Consider the following 8,107-nt stretch of genomic DNA (forward strand, 5'->3'; position numbering starts at 1 on the left):
GGAGACCCCAAAGCTCGGTTTTAACTTGGGGACAAGTGTTCCTCCAAAGGGTGTTGAATTTGTTTACTCTGCTCACTTACAGGGCCACTTCCAGGTAAGAAAGAGAGTAGGACTGAGTGGCTTGTCAACAGCTCTTTCCCATGAATTATTGATATATTTTGCCTGTGTCTCTTGAGCCGTTGGTCTTTTTATTTCTAGGAACTTCTTGTACATTAGAAAGATTAACTCATTATCTATGACATGAGTTGCAAATATGTGTTCCCCAGTTGGTCATTTATCTTTTGTGTCCCCTTACAGATTTTTCTTTCTTTTAGTTTTGTCATTCAGAAGAACTTGTTATAATGTCGACAAATGCGCCCATCTTTTGTTTCTGCATTTTGAGTTGGATTTATAAAGGTCTTTCCTACCAAAGATAAAGTTTGTTGGGAAAGAACAGACAATCAAAAATGGCAAGGAATTTTTTTTTTAAAAAGAAGAGCAAACTGAAGAGACCATCTCCTATCAGAGAGGAAAGTAATTTTAAAGGTGTGCTCATGGCATAGAAAGTCATAGGTGGAATGGAAAAAGCTAGAATACAATAAGAAACTAAAAGCAAGACCTCATAAGAATTTACTATGTAATACAGGTAGCATCTCAAAAGAGTGGGCGAAGTGTGGGCTCTTTACAGACTGGGATTGAAACAACGCAGTCACTATCTGGGAAAAAGAAAAAAATGAAACTTTACTTTGGATAAATTTTAAAATGGATCCAAGATTTAAGTATGAAAAATGAAATCCATAACAACTCGAGGAGAAAAGAAAGGAGAAATCTCTTATAAGTTTGATTTTTCTGTACCCGGCACTCGCTGAATATTTGTCCGCTGCTTCCCTTCCTGGCATGATTGTGTTTGTATAAAATGTCACATAAATATGTAGATACATGAATCGTTGCCTGGTGCTAGGAGGTGGGGTGGGGAATCGAATCAACTACCTCAAATGGACATAGAGGACTGTTGGGGGCCAATGGAAATGTCCTCGACTCTGTGGTGGCGATGTTACCATGACGGAATGTACAATTTAAAGTGAATGAATGCTACAATTATGCAAATTATACTTCAAGGAAGCCCTTATGATCTGGCTTAGTGATCTCCATCCCTGGGCAGAATAAAGTCCATCTGTCAAAATGTCAATTCTTTCCCCAAGAATAGGACTAGGTAAGAACGGAGGTGATGCTGACGAATAAAGGGGACAGGACTACGAGAAAGGGAAGGTTTTCTTCTGAAGGTGTAATTTCTTTCCATCTGTTATCTTGCTTCCAGCAGGTTCCGACAACCTTTATTGAAAACGGTGTCCTAACTTGCTTCCACAGATGGTGACCAGCACGGCCTGCCTCATTGCTGAACAATAGCCAACATCCGTTATTGACCTCGGCCCAGTTGTTGCTTCTCTTGCTTAATTGGCTTTACATGGAAATGCTTCAGCTGAAAGCAAGTCATTTTTTTTTTTAAACGGAATTGTGCCAGAAAACAATTAATTTCAAATACGCAGCTTTTATATTTGCTGCTGCAGTTCCTGTCTGAGGCAACATTTATTTATGTTCCTGTCTGAGGAAGATAACACACCAGCTGAAGGAACAAGCAAGCACGGACCCTGGGGAATAGCATTGTTGTGGGTCGAACTCTCCTCCTGGCATTTGCATCCTGCAGCTGGGGCCGCCTTTGCAAAATGGTAGCCATCAACGGGACCCGGCGACTATGGTGCTTTTTCTTACTTTTTTAAAAATATAATTTATTAGCTCATTCCTAATCTGGCTAGAACCCTAACAACTGTGGGAATGTTCCCGTGAAATCCTACATGCAAAGGGATATTATTCGAATTCCGTGGGGATTTTCATGCCCATCTCAACCCCAGCTCTGTGGGAAAGAAAAAAAAAAAAGTAGAAGAAAAAGAAAAGTATGCTATTTATTCTGTTTATGTCCCTCAGGAGCCTACTAATGTCTCATTTACCCTAATATGTTTCTAAATCTCTGTTTTAGTATGCTCTACTCTGGTTCGGTTGCTTTTATTTAAACTTGTGAGGACATTGTGGAGGATTGGCCCAGAAGGACAAGCTCTTGGCAGGGTGGGAGCGAGGCACCCAGGATAACCTCTCTGTGGGGGGTGCAGTCAGCTTCAAGATGTCCCCTACATGGTAGCCTGGTCTGTTGCTGTCTCACTCTCCATGGCTTGTGTGTGAGCTGGTAGCTTGAGAATTAAGAATGAGTGAAAGTGTTTTTTTGTTTCTATGACTTGTCTCTCAAGCATGCCAAATGAAGAGCTTCATAGTTACTTCTACTTAAAACTGAATAACTCCTCTGTCTCTTTGGCCATGGTCCCCTGTCCTGGTCATCTAATTTAAAATTTCCTCTTTGGTGTGGGTGAAGCCCTCTGTTACCATTTGGTGAAAACAAGCCATGTAGCTTGTGCTGAGGACTTCTTCCTATTTTTAAAAAAGAGTTTGTTTATTTGACAGACAGCACAAGGAAGGGGGTAGTGGCAGGCAGAGGGAGAGGTGGAAACAGTGTCCTCACTGAGCAAGGAGCCCAATGTGGGGCTCGATCCTAGGACTCTGGAATCATGACCTGATCCAGATACCCCAGGAATCCTTCCTATTTTCTTAAGAAGCATTTGATCCTATTAAAAATTACCAAATCTCTTTGTTTACCAGTGTTGTCAAGTGGGGGAATAAGACACACTGATCATTCTTGTTTGCTTAAGCAGTCTAATCCCATTTCAACAAATGGATTGCCTCCCTCTCCCCAGCCTCTTATCTCCTTTCCTTCCTTAGACAAACATAAGGAATAAAACACACACACACACACACACACACACACAACCAATGAAAAGACAAATTACAAGAGCAATATATAAGATCCCAAAAGAGGAAACCTCACTGATGCTTATATTGTTAAAGTTGAACTGAAAATTTGGCTTTGAGCTTCCCGGTGGTCAAAGCAAACAAACAAACAAACAGAACAAAACTTCAGTTGTATGCGTCCCTTTGACCACACAGAGAACATGTACCAGTTTCATAGAAAAATAAAATATTCCTGGCATTTGTTCTGAAAGCTACCATCTGTTGCTCTACATGGTATATGAGCCAAGTATCATTAAGTGTGTGAAGCAATGGCTTTGTAATAAAGATGATACTGGCTTTAATAACCCCACTTTTGTGGCATTCTCAGGGAACACTGAAGCATAATACAAGTGTCTGATTTAGTAAAAGGGGTCCTGAGAGCCTGGGCAGTTTTCTACAAATTAATGTAGTTTTCTGATTCTCTCTCTTACTTAACCTACAAATGAAGCATGAGCTATACTGAGGAATGGATACTCTGATTTTCAAGCCATCCAGTGTAAGTATCAGTTATCTTGGCAAGGTTTTTGATCTGAGGTGGGCAGCAGATAGCTCAAAGCTATGTCCTCTGTCAAATAGCATCATGGCATAGGTTCTTTCCTCCTCAAGCTCCTACCGGTTTCCAAGGAATCAAAGTCATAAGACTGAAACCAGAGAAAGTGCTAGAGAATTCTTGAATGGTAAGGACTGAGCACACTGAAGAGTTGGCTTCATCTTAAAAAAAAAATGGGGAGGTGATGAAACCTCTGGATATCTTCAGTGAATGCAGATTGCCTCTTTTTGACAAATGAAGTAGTCCAGCTCTGCAGTGCCGTCCATAAATCCCGTTGGGGGCTATTGCTTTTTGCCATTTCAGACTCTGGGTGAACCATCTACATTCATTAAATTTGCCAGGATGTTCTCATTTCATAAAGATCAGATATCATGACTTCAATGTATCTAGAAAACCCAGGTTAATATGTGCTTTTCTTGTCTTCTGTAATGAAAGTCCAAGATGGGCCCATCCAGCCTTTTTGCTTAGAGTGGATCTTCTAGCTTTCCATCAACAACAAATGTTGACAAATGCTGAAGGAGTTTACTTGTAGAATTATCATGAAGAATTAGTTTTCAGGAAGCTAAGAAGTTTCTAAATATGGTCATAAATTAAGAACAATAATTTCAGACTTACAGAAAAATTACAAGAATAGTACTATGAACTCATGATTAACCTTCACATTCCTCAGTTGTTAATTGAAACATATTTGCTTTTTCATTTTTTGTTAATATGTATTTGTGTCTCCTTCCTCCCCACCACTCCCCTCTCCTTCTTTTCCCTCCTTCCTCTCACACCCCTCTCGTCCTTCCCTCCTTCCTTCCTTTCTTTTTCCTCCTCCCTCACCCTCCTCCTCTTCCTTCTTCTTCTTATTTTGTGAAGACTTAATTTTTTCAGAACATTTTTATGTTCACAGTAAATTTGAGGGAAAGGTGCAGAAATTTCCACTTAACTTCTCTCATTTCTCACAAGGGTGGTACATTTATTTCAACTGGTGAGCCTACATGACCCACCATATGTCCCCAAAGTCCATAGTTTACATTACGGTTCACTCTCGATGTTGGACATTATATGGGTTTGGATAAATGCATGTGCTCATTATTGTGGTATCAAACAGTGCCCTTTGACTGCTCTAGAAATCCTCTGTGTTCTGCTTACTCATCACTCCCAAACTTCAGCGCTTGGCAGTCACTGATCTTTTCATAGTTTCCATAGTTAACTTTTTCCAGAATGTCATGTAGTTGGTATTATACAATACATAGACTTATCAGATTGACTTCTTTCTTTTTAATAGTGCAGTTAAGATTCCTCCATATCTTTTTATGACTTGATGGCTCAATTCTTTTTAGCACCGAACAATACTCCATTGTCTGGATGTACCACAGTTCATTCACTTATCTGCAAAAGATCTTGGTTGCTTCCAAGTTCTGGAAATTATGATAATGCTGCTATAAACATTTCTGTGCAAGTTTTTGCGTGGACATAAGTTTTCAGCTCCTTTGGGTAAATACCAGAGTGAGATTCCTGGATAGTATGATAAGAATATATTTAATTCTGTGAGAAACCACCAAACTGTCTTCCAAAGCAGCCATTCCATTTTGCATTCCCACCAGCAATGAACAAGAGTTCTTGCTGTTTTACACCCCCAGCAGCACTTGGCATCGTCAGTGTGCCAGATTTTGGCTATTATAGTGATATCTCATATTGTTTTTATTTGCTTTTCCCTAATGAAATATGACTTCAAGCATCTTTTCAGATGCTTATTTGTCCTCTGCATCTTCTTTGGTGAGATATTTGTTAAGATCTTTGGTCTATATTTTAATCAGGTTGTTTATTTTCTTATTGAGTTTTAAGTGTTCTTTATATATTTTGGATACTAGTCTTTTATCAGATATATCTTTTGTAAAGATTTTCTCCCAGTGTGTGGTTTGTCTTCTCATTCTCTTGACATTATCATTCATAGAGTAGAAGTTCTTAATTTAATGAAGTCCAGCTTATCAATTATTTCTTTTGTTGATCTTATTTTTGGCATTGCATCTAAGAAGGCATAACCATATTGAAGGTTATCCATACTGTTTTAAAATTTATCCTCTAGGACTTTTATAGTTCTGTGGTATACATATTATTTGTTTTATAAACCATTTGAGAGTAAGTCGCAAATACTATGCCCTTTTTTCTCTTAAACACTTCACCATGTATGTCCCATGATTGAGAACATTATCCTCTAGGACAACAGTACAATGGTCAAAATCAAGAAATTAATATTGATGCTATTATATAAACTATAAACCTTATTCATTTTCCATATCTTTAGTAATAACCTTTTGAGCAAAACAAAAGAAGGGAAGACGTAGAAGCAGAGGTAAAAGAGGAGGGAGATAGAATGAGAGAGAGAAGAAAGTTTTTGGTTCAGGATGCATCCTAGGATCAGACATTGTGTTTGGTTGTTATGCTTTTTTATAAGTCTCCTTTAATCTAGAGTGGTTCCTGAGGCTGTCATTATATTCCATAATTTGAATTTTTGAAGAATACGGGACAGTTATTCTATATAATATCCCTCCAGTTGGGTTTGTTTTGTATTTTCTCAAGATTAGATTGACATAACAGGTTTTGGCAGAACTCCACAAAAGTGGTGCATGCTTCTCATCATGGGGCACATAATGTTAGTTTCACCACTAGTGAAGCCAATTTTGATCACTTAGTTCAAGTGGAGGGTATGTTTCTTTGTTAGTCTCTTTGGGTCTCCCCTTGTTTCCTTGTCTGTGACAAGACCATCTTATGTGAGAGTCCTGGAAGTTCTCCTTCCTTCTCATTCTCCCTTACATTCCTGAGAGTCAACACCTCATACGATAAACAAAGTTCTCTCTCGGTGATATAATTTTCTCAAAACAAAATTTTAATGAGTTATAATGCTTAATGAAAACTCCAGGGATTTTGGAAAGACTCTAATAGCAATGTAGTTTTGAGGTCTTCCGCTTCCCTACATGAAAACAGACAGGACAACTTGATAGCAATATGGAAATCTCATGGACAGCTCTAAAGACAAAACTACAGAGACGAGTGTCTCAACAAACTCCAAAATAAAGACTGGGAACAAACCACCAATGACCACCAGAGCCACGTGCCTGTATGGGCAAGAGCAGAGTGATACAGAGGCCATCTGATGGATTTGAGTTAGTGGAACTGAAAAACAGGCAACAGGTGCTTTCTGGAATGAGAATAGGCAAATTGGGAACATCTTAAACTGGAAAGTGACCAATGTATCAGAATAATGTTAGAGGCTAAGCCATAGATGAAATTAAGTACAAGATAAAAAGGAAACCTCTGTAGTATCTTTGCAACTTTTCTGTGACTCTAAAGTCATTTTAGAATAAAAACTTATTTAAATATATAAAAGTGAACTTCAGAAAAGTGTGAGGGTCTAATCCCATATAAAGAAAAAAAAAAAAAGAGAACAAAGAGCAGAAAGATTTCCCTACAGGCAATGGGACACTAGAAAGTAATACTCATAAAAGGGACAAAACTCTAATGACTGAAAATAAGTTAAAAGAAATAGAATATGGTGCAAGACATAAAACAACATCAGTCATAGTTTTTTTTTAAATAAAAAAAACTCATAAATGAGGAGAACAAACTCTAGAAGGAATTGGAAATCAATGAAAAAGTCATTTTGGAACTAATGGCTAAGCTAGAAGATATACAAGAATGAAGAAACATAACAAATGATGCCATAAAAGAAGTAGAAAATAGAAGAAAGAAAATTTTGGGGAAAAAAAGGGGGGGGGAGAATGAAGGAGATAGAATTTGAGAGAAAGCTATACATATAGAAGACAGACAAAAAAGTTCCAACTTGCAGTTAATAGAAATTCTCAAAGGGGGAGAAACAAAGCAAGGTAACAGAACAAATACAAAAAATCATGTTTCAAGAGAACTTCTGTGAGATTAAGAAAAAAATAAAACTAGATACTGTGAGATCAGGATGGTGGTTAATTTTGGAGGAGAGGAGTGGCTTGTTAGAGAGACTTAGAGGGTGAAGGGCTTCCGGAGTGAGTGGAAAAGCTCTATTTATTGACCTGGATTATTGTTAGAAGGGTGTTTGCCTTGTAATAATTCATTAAGCTTTAAAAAAATACATACTTGTTATCTTTGGGAGAGCATAGTGGTTGGAAGGGAACATGGGAGACTTCTGGGGGTGTTGGTAACATTCTGTTTCTTACTCAAAAGGCTGGTTACATAATGGCATATGTTTTGTGAGAAGTCATGGAGCCAGCAGGTGTTTGCACTTCCCCGTGTGTTAAATTCATGCCACACACACAATTCGGTAGAGCAAAGAATGCTGCCCTGCTCCCTACAGGATGCCAACTGTCCCTGTTTGCTTGGGATTCAGAGGTTTCCTAGGATACAAAACTTTCAGCACCAGAATCCAGACAACCCCCAGGACACCAGAAGTGCTAGTCACCCTACCTCTAGTATGTGTATAGTTGGGGCTGTGCTAGACCGAGGAAGTTGTAAAAGTGCTGGTGATGCTGCATTGATGTTGACTTTGCCGTTGAACCTGATTACTTTTCATTGACTACAGGTGGGGTACCGCCCAAAGGCAAGGGCACCTCTTCTGTGACTTGGAATAAGTTCTTTACAATAAAGTTGCTTTGTGCTACATAGTGGCAACCTTGACCTATGGAAGCCATCTTCTTGGAAGTATAT

The sequence above is a fragment of the Mustela nivalis genome, assembly GCF_964662115.1.
Source record: "Mustela nivalis genome assembly, contig: HAP1_SCAFFOLD_695, whole genome shotgun sequence".
Classification (NCBI taxonomy): domain Eukaryota; kingdom Metazoa; phylum Chordata; class Mammalia; order Carnivora; family Mustelidae; genus Mustela; species Mustela nivalis.